Source organism: Mixophyes fleayi, chromosome 3 (genome assembly GCF_038048845.1).
Source record: "Mixophyes fleayi isolate aMixFle1 chromosome 3, aMixFle1.hap1, whole genome shotgun sequence".
NCBI classification, from domain to species: Eukaryota; Metazoa; Chordata; class Amphibia; order Anura; family Limnodynastidae; genus Mixophyes; species Mixophyes fleayi.
In genome coordinates this window covers 96,668,570-96,683,046 of record NC_134404.1, presented here as the reverse complement: position 1 = coordinate 96,683,046, position 14,477 = coordinate 96,668,570, and the positions used below count along the sequence as shown (strand labels likewise).

Genomic DNA, 14,477 nt, shown 5'->3' with positions numbered 1-14,477 from the left:
GGTAAAGCCAAGATAATTCTATACACAGTGCCCACCTACAGAAACGGAACAGTAATGGGATCCTACACTATCATTGTCATCCTGTGCGACATTTAGCTGTTGTGCCAACAGTTTGCAATTCATTTTGCTGTATCTGGGTGACAGAAAGCAGTGAGTGTAGTTTATGAAATTTTTCACAGAATACAGAGTTTCAACTAAAACTGTACCCCTGCAATGCTGTATTCTAATCAGGATTCAGTTTGAAGAAATTCATTTAAATATGTATTATGTTGTATAAAGCAGTAATCAAACCATGCACACGGTACTCATTATGGAATAGATGCATATTAAAAGAGTAAATGCCAAGTGTAAAACATAATATCTTATGTACGTGACAGCTTTTCTGCATTTTCTTAATACTCTTTTTCCAAGACCAATTCATTAGCTACTATTTTTAATAGATTCTTGGAGAACCAAGAGTACAAGGAGTACTGTGTATTAAAATACAATATTCTGTCTATGAATAATATTACTACTTTATGTTAAATGTCATATGCTAGCTGTTATTTGTTAAATGCTTTATGTAAACGAGCAGTTGTATTGTCAACTTATGTTGGATATGTAAATAAGGGTATATAAGCTCTGAGCTTCAGTGGTGCAGATATATAGATAGAACATGAACAATAGGAACTTAAAATTCATTTTGGCAAGAATCCCACATTAATCTGAGATGTGACAAAGTGCCTGCCATCTTCCTGACAAATAATGACAGACATACATCCAATAAGTAGAAATCAGCACTTCATGTGGAATCTTTCCTGACAATGCTTAACCTGTCATTTTATTGCCATCATTTCCTTGGGTCGATATATATGGCAGCAGTCTGGTTAAACTGTTTTAATAAGTAAATTGTTTTAAATATGTTAAAAAGCTTCAATAATTTCCAAGTTACTATAATGCTGCAAGACAATACAAGGGCTCGTTGAAGTTAGAACCTTGACAGAATTTTCTCACACAGGGTAAGATCGTATTGGGGTTACCGTCTTCTGGGCTAGAGGGCTGCACTTCATACACATCAACCAAGTATATCACATCAGTCCAGTGCTTTGGTTCAAGTAGCCGCAGCTAGTTTTATTCACCAGCCACAAAATAAAACAAAACATAAATAAAAGGCCTAGCCTGTCAGGTTTCTAACTAATACACAGGACCAAACTCTCTGAAGTGAAGTACCTAGTGTCCCATATGCACATACAAAACAACAGCACTTACTGGTTATAAATTGTACTGTCTCTCAGTAGCATCCAACTACCTCCCAGAGTGTGAGAGACTGAATGAACTGCCTAGCAGTCTTTTAACAGCACCTCATCAGGTGCAACTCCTGATCAGCCAACTTGCTAGCTCTCTGGAAAATCCGAAAATGTGCCATATGAATGGAGCCCACCCTTCTGTCACCAATCATAACCCCAGGGACCCTTAACAGTTTTTCTTACAACTGAAGACAATCTCAGGAATGCTTTTCCCAAACACAAACAATCTCCCTGGGGTTTTAAAACACAACACCTGCCATTTACTACTTTCCTAGTGCTCCCGTTACTATGAATGTTCTATATATATATATATTTATGATAGATAGATATTTCACGCCCACTCAAACATGGTAACATGATCCCTTCCAGCCAGCAAAATTCTACTCAACTTCCCACTTAATTAAATAACTGATGTTTTGGAAGTACATTTCAAATTTAATTCAGCACAGCTAACTGCAATAGTAAACTAAATGGGAAGTTTGTCATCTGAATTATACGTTTTAAGAACTCTGGAAAGGAGTCTACATCTGTTCAGCAGCGGCTATAAGGTTACATGAACCATTTCTAATACGTTAAATCCAAATTTTTTAAACAATGCATCTGTTCAGAGCCCTGCTGAAAATACCCCACTTAGTAAATCAGTAAGTTATTTCAACTCACCAAAATAAATTAGTAGAGCTCAGCGTGTTCTAACCACAGGTACTCTTCTGAACACATGCTAATAAGTGTCCTGATAAAGGTCGCAGTATGGAATCTTACAATTACATCTTACAGAGTATATTGTCTGCAGTCTCTGGTGTGTGCTTTTGAACTGCAGCAGTACACAATGTTACATTTCTCAATAAAGAAGTTGTTTCCATGGGAATTAGGCAGAAACATGGATAAATAATGTAACTGAGTTACACATATTTGAAACCATCTAACAGCACAGAACACTGAACGATCTGACAGTGCAAAAACTATGGGAAAGACGGACTTAAATTGACAACCCCATCACTATAATACATGCTAACTCTACACCATATCTTGTACGGACTATTTTCCAAGGTGGCTAGGGGGGGGCAAGGGCATCAATTTGTTTTTTAAACTACAACATACTGGGCTTGATTCCACACACTAAGGTGCAATGAGAAAACAGTCCAGGAGAGAATTGATGGCAGCTCATACAATGAACTATGTGGTTAAATCATATTTTTTCAGTATGTACTATTGCAGGCAGAGCTCGTCCCTCAAGTGTAGTAATTAAAAACATTTCTCCTGCATATGTCCAGTGTAAACGGGACGTCCTACCTGATGCCCCTGAATGTTTAATTTGCTTGCTGCAATTATTGGTTGTAGAAAGAAAGAATTGGCTGCAAATATCTTTATGTATGGCCACAAAAAGACCGCTGATCCTGAGCCTATCACATTTCAGTTGGGTCGAACTGTAAATATAGTGAGACGATGACAGCATTCGCCCATATATAATTATGGTCTGTCAGATATAGCATTTTTGTCCCAAGTGCCAAATGGCCAGATCTTTCCCAATTAGTCACGCACAGGTATGTACATATATGGGCACATCTGACTGTATCACCATGGGACTGACCACCTTTAGACACCAGGGGCCTGATTCATTAAGGATCTTAACTTGAGAAACTTCTTATTTCAGTCTCCTGGACAAAACCATGTTACAAAGGGGTGCAAATTAGTATTTGTTTTGCACATAAGTTAAATACTGACTGTTTTTTCATGTAGCACACAAATATCAACCTTAAATTTCAGTGTACAAATAAGCTATCAAGTATTTGTGTGCTACATGAAAAAACAGTCAGTATTTAACTTATGTGCAAAACAGAATACTAATTTGCACCCCTTGCATTGTAACATGGTTTTGTCCAGGAGACTGAAATAAGAAGTTTCTCAAGTTAAGATCCTTAATGAATCAGGCCCAGGTCTATGATTTCTTATGGCACACACTCCAGTACTCTACACACAGGAAATGGAATGATTATGCACCAGATGCAGAACCCAGAACAACCACTGCAAACAGGAAATCATTTAAGGATATTCCTGTAGTGCACAAGTTATTTTTGTTACTTTTGCACCATGTATTGATAATAAGACCTGTTGAGTAGCCAAAAGCTTTCAGGCACCTGCATAATATCTGAACTAGGACCCCTTTTCATTTTCAAGCAGCAAACGCAGCCATCATGTCACCTCAATGGACCTCAAAATATGTGGCAAATGTATGTGAACATCCATTATAATTATTTGCTAATTTCATTGCTAACAAATGCATAAAATCAAGCATACATTAACTTTCGACATGACACTATCCTAGGATGCCACCTTTCCAAGTTAGTTCATCAAGTTTTTTCCTGCTATAGCTGTCTGGTGAACTGTAAGTACTGTTATTGTGAAGTGGAAACATCTAGGAGCAACAATAGCTGAGCCAGGAAGCGGTAGGCACACAAGCTCCCAGAACGCCAAATGCTGAATCATGTAGGAAGTAAAAATATTCTGTCATTGGTTATATGAACTGCAAACTACATATGGAAGCAACATCAGCACAAGAACTGCTCATCAGGTGCTACATGGACTTGGCTTCCACGACAGTCGCACATAAGAGCAATGGTATAAAAGACACCACTATTAGACTCTGGAGCAGTGGAACTGTGCTCTCTGGAGTGATGAATCCCACTTCACCATCTGGCAGTCTGACAGAGAAATCTGAGTTTGGCGGATGACAGGAGAACGCTTCCCACCAAAATGCGTACTGCCAATCGTACAGTTTGCTGGAGACAAAATAATGCTCTGGGGCTGATCATGATTTGGCATTGGTCCCTTAGCATCAGTGAAGGGAAATCTTAATTCTACAACATACAACGATCTTCTAGAGAACTGTGCACTTCCATCATTGTGGCAACAATTTGTGGAAGGCCTTTTCCTGTTTCTGTATGACAATGCAATGTGCAGAAAGCGAGGTCCATCAAAACATGGTTTGGAAGTAGAAGACTTTGACTAACCTGTACAGAACCCTGACCGCAATCCCATTGAACACCGTGTTTCAAAATCTAGTGGACAGCCTGTTAAAGCAGCAAATCGGCGACCAATTCCATACTAATGTCCATGGTTTTGAAATGAGATGTTCCGTAAGCACATATGCATGGGATGTTCTGGTGTCTTTTGGCCTGGAATTGGTAGATATTGATATTGGCAGTTGGTAAGAAGAGGTGACATAAGACATAGCAAAAGCTTTAATGTCAAAGTGCAAATGTATTTTGTACATTATCTATTTATCAAAGGAGTAAAAGCACTGAATCCAAGGATAGCGTGAGTTTTCGCTGGATGTAGGGCCTCCCTATTTTTCAAAAGCCCCCAGAGCAGTAGGGACTGTTGCCAGCTATTGGACGCATACAAAGCTCCCTAGGACAGAGGACAGAAGCGGTATAAGTACAGATGCTGTCCTCCCATCTCAGGATGGTGAAAGCTGGAGTTAAACCCAGGAAAAATGCTTTATCATTTTTCTTTTTTTAAAAGAATCTGAAACGGGGAGCCCAAGCAGAAGGAAATGTAGCTGTTTTTTGAATATTTTCATGTGGGTTAAAGTACTTTGTAGATGCTCAGCTTGTTGTAGGAAGAAACAAAGAAAAGCAGGACACCTTAGACATTGGCTGGCAACATGTTATTGAAGACCTTTTATTTGTACTTAAGCAGCATTACAAACAGCGAAATAACTGCATTTAATAGGACAAACAGAGAAATTACTGCGTTTAATAGAACAAACAGAGAAACAACTGTGTTTAATAGGACATCCTAGGCGTGAAGAGACAAGCTGTACATTATTTAGCCATAAAACACACTGAGATACACACTAAAAGAGAGTAGAAGAGGATAATGTTTATGTCTACCAATTGACAAGTAGAAGGGTCCAGATGTAATTAGGGCTCTTAACAAACTTCTTCTGTAGTAATAAATTACTGATGTCATACTGTCTGGATAGTGTTAAAACTATACACATTATTTGCAGTTAATTTCCAGAGATGCGATCCTACCCCAACGCAAACCACTGGAACGCTGAAAGATGTAATTAACTTTAACTTTCGTCTTGTTTTTTTCTTAACTTGACATTCTGGCATTGATATGAAAGTTATTTGTGATAATTAATCCAATGGGTAATAATCAGACATCTTTTCCAAGTAAGCAACATCCAAACCATTCGACAGCTCCTTATGTTTGTTGGGAACATTTAACCTTTGCAAGAAATACATGTCATTTTCTAGCAGGCTTCCACATTTCTCTGTGCGTCATTAAGCTCTGATAAGCAAAACAGCCCTCTCACCTTTTATGTCATTGTATGAACAGAATGTTTGTTTTATTTCTCTCTCGTACAGCACTGCAGAATGTGTTGGTGCTTTATTAAAAATAAAATAAAGAAAAAAATGTTACTGGAAAACATATGAGAAATAACACAGGCACTAGTTGGAGCAAATGAAGTAGGTGGTGGTACTTAGGTCATCAGCCATGTACAACCATTTATGTTAACGTTGTTAAATATGGTATAAATTGCCAGATGACTTGTATCTATAACTAGTATTAGTAGTAATGTCAACTGTAAAGTACAACAGAGGTGCTCCTTCCTCCTACTGGAGACCTGAGGGACTGCACTCTGAAACAGTTTCTCCTGCGGTTCCAGATGTGCACATAGCCTATGGAGGTGTGACTGCGTGGACCAATAGGAAGCTGCAAGTTCTTTGCAAGTTGATTCTATTGGTCTGTCGCCATTTGGCAGACATATTTGGCTGGTTAACACTTTTAACCATTCAAAGAGACCGTTTTAAAGAAACGGAGTAGCCCTGGAAAAACTGCGGGCCAGACTCTATCCAGTCAGCCAAAAATATATTTAATTCTGAGAACATAAACATTTAAAACATCAGATAGAGAAGCATATTATGTACACTTGAACATGAAGGACCCGGTTCATTACGTTAGGCAAAACGAATGTAAATTGCATTTTATAAAATGCATGTAAATCGGGCATACGCACGTCCGTATTCAACTAAGAGCTGAAGATACGTCTGTTGTTGAATACAAGTCTAGGTGAGCTCTGCTCTAACAGACAATACACTGCAGGATACATCCAATACTTAAGTAGAATATGTAGAATATAAAGTCCCAAAAGAACGCACCAAAAAAATAATTCAGTTAGTCACCTGTTAATATGAGAAAACATTAAAGAAATATAATTCTGCCCCCACATAAAGTACATTAGAATGTTATGAATGTCTACTGTACATAAAATGCATTTTTACAGCTGCTCCTGACTGCAAACACTAGTATGCATCAGTCATCACTAGTAATCGGCACTGACACCAGACCTGTATCTGGTGCAAGTAATACGACAGTAAACATGTACATGTACCTTTGAGATGACCAAAGCTTGAATCTGCCGCTACTGCATGCTCTCCCTTACTGTACACTGACTACATGCACACGCCCATTCCCCTCCATGCTCCGCCCATGAAATCGTAGACTGTTGTACGGGTCCTTTGTGCGCAAAGATAAATTGTATGCTGCTGTGTTCACTGGCGTATGGTCCAATTCTGGACATGCGCAGAGCGATTTTACACAAAATATGGCACGTCTCAGTAGTTACGTTCCTTAATGCATCAAGCCTGAAATGTATCTCACATCAGCGGTGGCACAAAAGAGTACCTTTCCAATTATTTAACTAGGGTTCTTACTCAATCTAGTTGCAAATATTGAAAAATCCATGTAGATTTGCACACATAGGACAACAAATTTAAAAAAAAATATTAAAATATTGTCACTTGAAATAAAGTCAGTCCCAATGAACCCTTAGTTTTAGGAGATATATGAAGCATGCATGAAGGCAAATGAGTTGCAGTTAGTAAAAAAGAAAAGTTTACATTATTGAAGGGGTTGGGAAGAACATGATAGTATGATGTGCGCTTTCACTTCTACCAAACATGTATGTTTAAGTTCCACCTTTCCAACTACAATTTCCAATATACACTTGCAGACCCGTAAAAATATGCACAGCTGTGAATATGTGAATGGACTGCGCCACGCAAATCCTGCTCTTTGTAAATAGCCTGCAGTAGCTGTTAGCTATGACATATTACAGACAGGGCCTGATTAAGGGTTCGGGCCACCCTAGGCTAATAAACTTGTAGTGCCCTTTCATCTTCCACACCAGACTAATATGCAGTAGGTAAATACAAACTCTTTCTTAATTTAAAATCCGGCTTTATTTTACAATGATATAAAATGTGAGCATGAGGCTTACTTATGCATATGCTAATAAAGTTCTGTTCTAATATAGTTTAAGCCTTGCGTAAATGTGTTAAAAAGAAAAAAATCTACTAGTGATATCAATATGTGGCTGACTAGTGTGACGGACAAAATACTTTACTGCTGTACATAAATGTCTGCACTTTGATTATCATGAACCTTTCAGAGACTTAGGGGTATATCGTGCACTTACCGTGTAAATTAGTCCACGATGTCTCCTACTCAAATTTATTAAAGGTGCATCGCAGCAGATATCATGGATATCTGCTGCGTTGCACTCCTTATCGTTTTTGCGAGCAGTCACCATTCAACAGTATGGTGACTGCTCTGGCCGCAATCTAGCAAGTCCCGAAAAAATCTTTTTTTCGGGAACCTGTTGTGTTAATGTACGGCAGCTGAAGCTGGAGTACATTATCATAAGTGAAGAAATCCAATGCTGTCAGCTCTGCTCCGAAGAGCAGAGCTGGACAGCGCATGTGTGGAGGGATCACATGATCCCTCCCTGTCACTCAGCGCTCTCTCTCTGCAACGATAGTTCCAGAGACAGAGAGGGGATCTTTGTGCGCATGTCCAGTTCTTGGAACTGGACATGCGCAATTGAAGAATGAAAAGAAGGAGGAGAAGATCAGGAGACAGCGCTTCCGAAGAGGGGGGTAAGTATGATTTTTTACATCACAGAAACAGCAGTTTTTCGGAACTGCTGTTTCTGTGCAGGGTTGTACATAAATGTGAGAAATAGTTCAATCCTTATCATTGCGATAAGGATTGAAAACTACTTTTCACTTTATGTGAATATTGATAAATGTGCCCCTTAGGCTGGGTACACACTACAGGTTTTTTACCCGATTATCGTGCCAATCACATGATAAATGACCATTAAGTCCGATATTGCATTAGTGTACATTCCCCAGATCATGTTTTATTGCTCCTAAGCACATAGTAACATTTCATTTAAGTTTGTAAACGGACTAAAAATCTCTATAAAAGATGGAACAATGTCGGGCAAATCCTGCAGTGTATATACACTCACGACCAGCAGTGTTGGCAGATCTCCATAGAGTTTACAGAGTCGCAATTTTTTCAGCCGCTGGTTATGATAGATGAAGAGTACAGATCTGAAGGTAAATCTTGTGAAACGTGTATAGTGTGTATGCATGAATCAGCATGATGATCGGGACTTTTAGTTGTTGGTAATGTCGTTAACGATATCACATAGGGAGAAATTTTCTGTAGTGTTTATCCAGACATAGGGGCACATTTATCAATATTCACATAAAGTGAAAAATAGTTTTCAATCCTTATCGCATTGATAAGGATTGAACTATTTCTCAAATTTATGTAGAACCCAACACAGAAACAGCAGTTACGATAAACTGCTGTTTCTGTGATAAAAAAAAACATACTTACCCCTCTCTTCGGAATGCGCTGTCTCTGGATCTCCTCCTCTTCACTTCTCTTCTTACTGCAATTACGCATGTGCAGTTCGAAGAACTGGACATGCGCACAAACATCTCCACTCTGTCTCTGCAACTGACAGAGCGCTGAGTGACAGGGAGGGATCATGTGATTCCTCCACACATGCGCTGTCCAGCTCTGCTCTTTGGAGCAGAGCTGACAGCACTGACATTTTTCAATTATGTTAATGTACGCCAGCTTTAGCCGGCGTACATTAACATGACAAGTTTCCGAAAAAAACTGTTTTTCGGAACTTGTTAGATTGCGAGTGGGAGCAGTCACCATACTATTGAATGGTGACTGCTCCCAAAAACGAAGCAGAATGCAAAGCAGCAGATATTCACGATATCTGCTGCGATGCACCATTATTAAATATGCGGGACACACAGAGGGCCGTGTATTTTACGGTAAGTGCACGATAGTGCACCATCACTATTTGTTAAATATGCCCCATAGAGCCTTTTCTCATGCTCATGAAAATCCATATTTTGTAAATATCCATATTATATCACATGTGCATTTGTTATGATGACTAACCAAACCAAGTTAGGATTTAGTCGCATCTGTCAATGCGATGTAATGTAAAGTGGAATTTGGGCATTTACCAATCTGGATTCAAAAAATTAATTCATTATAATTTAAAGCTATATGCACATTATTTCACACATAATTCTGATGTATTTATGAAAAACATGTATTTAGGTTAAATCCGTGTTTTTCGTGCCCGTGTGAAAGGGCTCACAGACAGACATGGTACCACTGCATAACAATGAAGCAGACTTTTCTTTTTTTTTTGTTAATCAAGTCAAGGGAAAAAGATTTACCATCTGTATTTACAGGGAAAGGGGTTACATCACAATTCAGATGAGCCCTGGACCAGATGGAACTGTTTTCAATGAATGCGCTTATTCATGAATCTGTATTTTACATTCATTTTTAATTAGTTTCAGTATAACACCTGCAATTATCAAGCCAGTTTGCCTTGCAATCTATAAAGAAGCTATGAGTATGTAGTCTGACATGCATTACTTATGCTCACAGTGCCCGGAACATACACTCACTCAGGACACTTGTGCTCGTATCAATTTGAGTTTTTTGAACTGCATAATGCATTACTGTAGACGTGATATATTGTCTAATGGATACTAAGACAGTCATTTACAGAACTATGAAGTATTACACAATACCACCTGCTCTTTCTGTATGTTTCATAACGCAGGCTGTTGTAACTGAAGGTCATTAATCTGCCGAAATGTAATGCGCACAATTATGCCTACTTGTCCACTAAGCACATTTCCCAGTACTAGCCTAATTCATGGCCTCGGACAACACACCCAAAGAAGCGATCTGTGCCTAATGTTGCAGGCTGGCAGATACTCTGAAAAAAGTCTAACCTACTACAACTTTAGCACAACTAACTATTCATTTTAATTACTCGGTTTAGTCTCATAAATGTCTTTAAATCAATTGTGAGAGTGACAGGACATCAGAACTGTCTTTATTATATACTGTATGTCACTTGTGTGTTTGAAGCTTTTCAGTAGTTTGATTGAAGTGCTCCTAGAAATACACTGTTCTGCTGCACAACTGCAACTGGAAGGTGCAAAGTCAGGGCCGGATTAACCATAGGGCTAACTGGGCTACAGCCCAGGGGCCTCGGGCATCCAGGGGGCCCTTGAAAGTGTTCAACAGCATTATTGATCGGTCGGGGCGGGGGCGCCCTGGGCGCGATCAATGCTGCTGAGCACTTTCGCTGCGGTCCTTCCCCGACGCGCTGTAGTCTCCTTACTGAGGAGATCTTGTGAGTCTCACTCTCACGAGATCTCCTCAGTAAAGAGCCTACAGCGCGCCGGGGAAGGACTGCAATGCCAAGAGAAGGAGGTAAGTGTCTTGGGGGCGGCTCGGCTCACCGGGGGGCGGCTCGGATCACGGGGTGGCTCTCACGGGGGAATGGAGGCCCCCTTAGCCCAGGGGCCTCCATTCCCTTAATCCAGCCCTGTGCAAAGTGTGTCCCATTATAAGTATACAATTAAGGAAAAGTAACGAATACATAGGCACTAAATCAAACAATAGAGGAAGAACAATAAAATAGTGATATCAATCCAACTCAACTGGTCAGCCAGTCTGAAGAATAGTACCAAAAATCCTTTACAGAACACAGGAGAAAAAAGCAAAAGAGGATGACACCAAGATGATGTGTTTGTGGTTTCAAATTATGGACCTGAGTCATTAAGTAGAGCAAAAGATAAGACAGAGTAAATTTGCACCTTGGCAAAACCATGTTGCATTGGAGGGGGAGATAAATTTAAAATGTGAGGACAGATTTATAGTTGGGGTAGGGAATGTCCTAGATCAACTTTAAATTTCAGTGTAAACATAAAGCTATCATGTATTTGTGTGCTACATGAAAAAAAACAGCCTGTATTTTCCTTACATGCAAAATAATAAACTCATTTGCACCCCTTCCATTGTAACATAATTTGTCCAGGATCAAATTTACTCCTGTAAATAATAAAAAAGCTGAAAATATTTATTAAAACATATCATGAATAACTATAAAAAGCAATCACTCAAGCTGAGAGACTACAGGAGGATAAGATCAACAAAAACAGGAGTTTCCCACATATACTTAAATATTGTCAAGTTACCTCATCTCACACCCAATGTTAGTGTCCCATCCAGCACAGTGATTTTGATGGCGAGCAATTGGAGATAGTCATCATTATTAGATTGTTGCAAGACTGTACTTCTGATCTTTCAGACTACTGATACAGTAATGTGTCCTAGTATGCTCAAACAGAGCCAGCAACAAAGGCTTATTTCGTGAAAGCTAGGTAATGATTATAATGATATATGACCCCAGCTTGGTAGCCCTCAGTGTGTACTGCTGCATATTGCAGCAGTACATTAAAAAGCACCGCTGCAATTTATTATGCCTGGGCTGCTCTGGGAGCCCTGGCATTGACCCCTCCTCCACAAAGTATTTACCCTGTTCACCGGCAGCCTGATGCTGCCGCGGAAGGAGAAAGTGCTATGCGCACAACGCTTTCCATGTGAGCAATCCAGCAAAGCCGGAGAGACTCCAGCTGGATCCCACAGAAACTGACCAGTAACGCCATCCTGAGGTGGTGTTACTTTGCTGCGAAAAGCAAAGCTTTTCGGAGCTTAATAAATGAACAAATGCTGCTGTTCCCATAGAGGTCTATGGGGACAGCAGTAAGCTCTGATAATTAGGATAATGCCAAAGAAATCTATGATGTCTCTAACATTAACTTTTTAATATATAACAAAAGGCGGTGAAAGAGTCTACACTGGATTTTGGTTCTTCCAAGCTTATTAAATAGACCCCATAATATGGACTCCATTCAGGTCCTCACAGAGTAACTTCTATATGGAAGCAGTACCTATGGGTTCTTATCTTTCAATTTTGAACAGGCAGCCCCAAAACATAAACTAAATGTTCCTTGAGCGCTAGCAGTGAATCTGTCAGAAGCCAATACAAGTTATACCCGAAGCTACTTTCTCTTAGTTCATCCTATAGTGTATAACCTTCTGACGCGTTTCACCAATAAAATTATTAATGTATTAAGTTAAATAGGTAAATGAAGAACTAGTACAATGTCACAAGTTCCGCACGTTTATAGGGAACAAAATTCAGCAAGTTAATAGGGACCCTAACTTCTGCATCTCAGATATGATGAAGAATTAAAATCATTTTCTGTGGAGAAAAAGGCTGTGTGACCTCTCGCAAAGTAGAAAAGGCCTGTCCACCCCTTTATCACGTTTATCACAAATCTGTGCTTCAGTGCAAAAGTAGATGCACTAGTACACCTAATTTCTACTTAGCAAAGAATGCCCACGATATTTGAACTAACATCAACTGGTGCAAACTTTTGCTCTCCCACAAATGCTGTCATCTTTGCCTGTGCGTCCAACCCCCTACCTGGACAACTAGGCACACTTGCTCAAAGGTAGATGTGATGTCACAAAGGAGCATTTGCATTACTTGTAAGATTTATAAACGACCCTTAATTTACATGAAATGTGTGTGGTAGATATGCTGAGCACAATATAACACACTGAGGAGCACATTTATCAATCTTCTCATAAAGTGAAAAATAGTTTTCAATCCTTATCGCATTGATTAGGATTGCACTATTTCTCATATTTATGAAAAACGCAACACAAAAACAGCAGTTCCAATAAACTGCTGTTTCTGTGATAAAAAAAACCATACTTACCATGTCCTCTTCGGACCGTGATGTCTACGGATCTCCTCCTCGTCCTCTTCATTTTCCTTCATACTGCAATTGCACATGTGCAGTTCCAAGAACTGCAAATGCGCACAAACATCTCGCTCTGTCTCTGCAACTATAGTTGCAGAGAGAGCGGTGGAGAGCGATGAGTGACAGGGAGGGATCATGTGATCCCTCCACACATGCGCTGTCCAGTTCTGCTCTTCGGAGCAGAGCTGACAGCTGGCGTACATTATCATGACAAGTTACCGATAAAAACTTTTTTTCGTAACTTGTTAGATTGCGGATGGGAGCAGTCACCATACTGTAGAATGGTGACTGCTCCCAAAAACGAAAAGGAATGCAAAGCAGCAGATATCCACGATATTTGCTGCGATGTACCCTTCTTAAATATGCGGGACACACAGAGGGACGTGTTTTAAACGGTAAGTGCACGATACTTTGCCATCAGTAGTTGTTAAAAATGCCACTGAAACCAAGCCATTGATATGACCATCAGTAGTATCTCCTCTACTCTTTCTGCATTAAACAACCCAAACTTCCCTCTCTAGTTATTTATTTTATCTCATAACTTAACTGTCTGCATAGAAAGAAAATTCTTCTCATTCTACATAAGAAAAACAAAAGCAATGATTTATTGATAATAAGCACCACTGAAATCACAAAAATACTATATAATTCACCATACCTAATACTAGCTAGAACTACATAAATAAGGTGTCTACATACAAAACTGCGATTGAACCGGATAAAACAGCTGTTTCCTCTGGAGAATGGACATCACACAATTTATGAAGTTGTTAATGCAGGATAAAATAGAGATTTCTCCTTAATTAACTTACTTTTCCTAGAAATCTATGGGGACTCCTATGTTAGTAATTTACTAAGCAGCGAACAATCTCAGTATGGTGTTAGCTAACGTGTCTCTATGGGATCAACTGAAGCTGGAAAGGATTGGCATGATCCTCCTCATGGTCAAATCCTACGAAATGTAGCCGCGCATGCGCAGATGCGCAGTACAGATTCTGCATTCGCCAGCAGCGTTAGCATAAACCACTCTGTGTAGGATGGGGCTCTGAGTAGCCTTGGCATACAAGATAGCTGCAGTTTTGTATTATGTATCACAGCGATATGCCGCAATACACAATAAGTTGTACCACTGCGCAATGGTAAATAGACCTTT

At 39.5% G+C, this 14,477-nt stretch overlaps 1 protein-coding gene across 3 annotated transcripts in view; it reads right to left on the bottom strand.

Moving 5' to 3' along the window:
* The window catches only part of KCNAB1 (potassium voltage-gated channel subfamily A regulatory beta subunit 1), a 267,571-nt gene that overhangs the window by 135,058 nt on the left and 118,036 nt on the right, over positions 1-14,477 (bottom strand). The gene's annotated exons all lie outside the window — the stretch shown is intronic.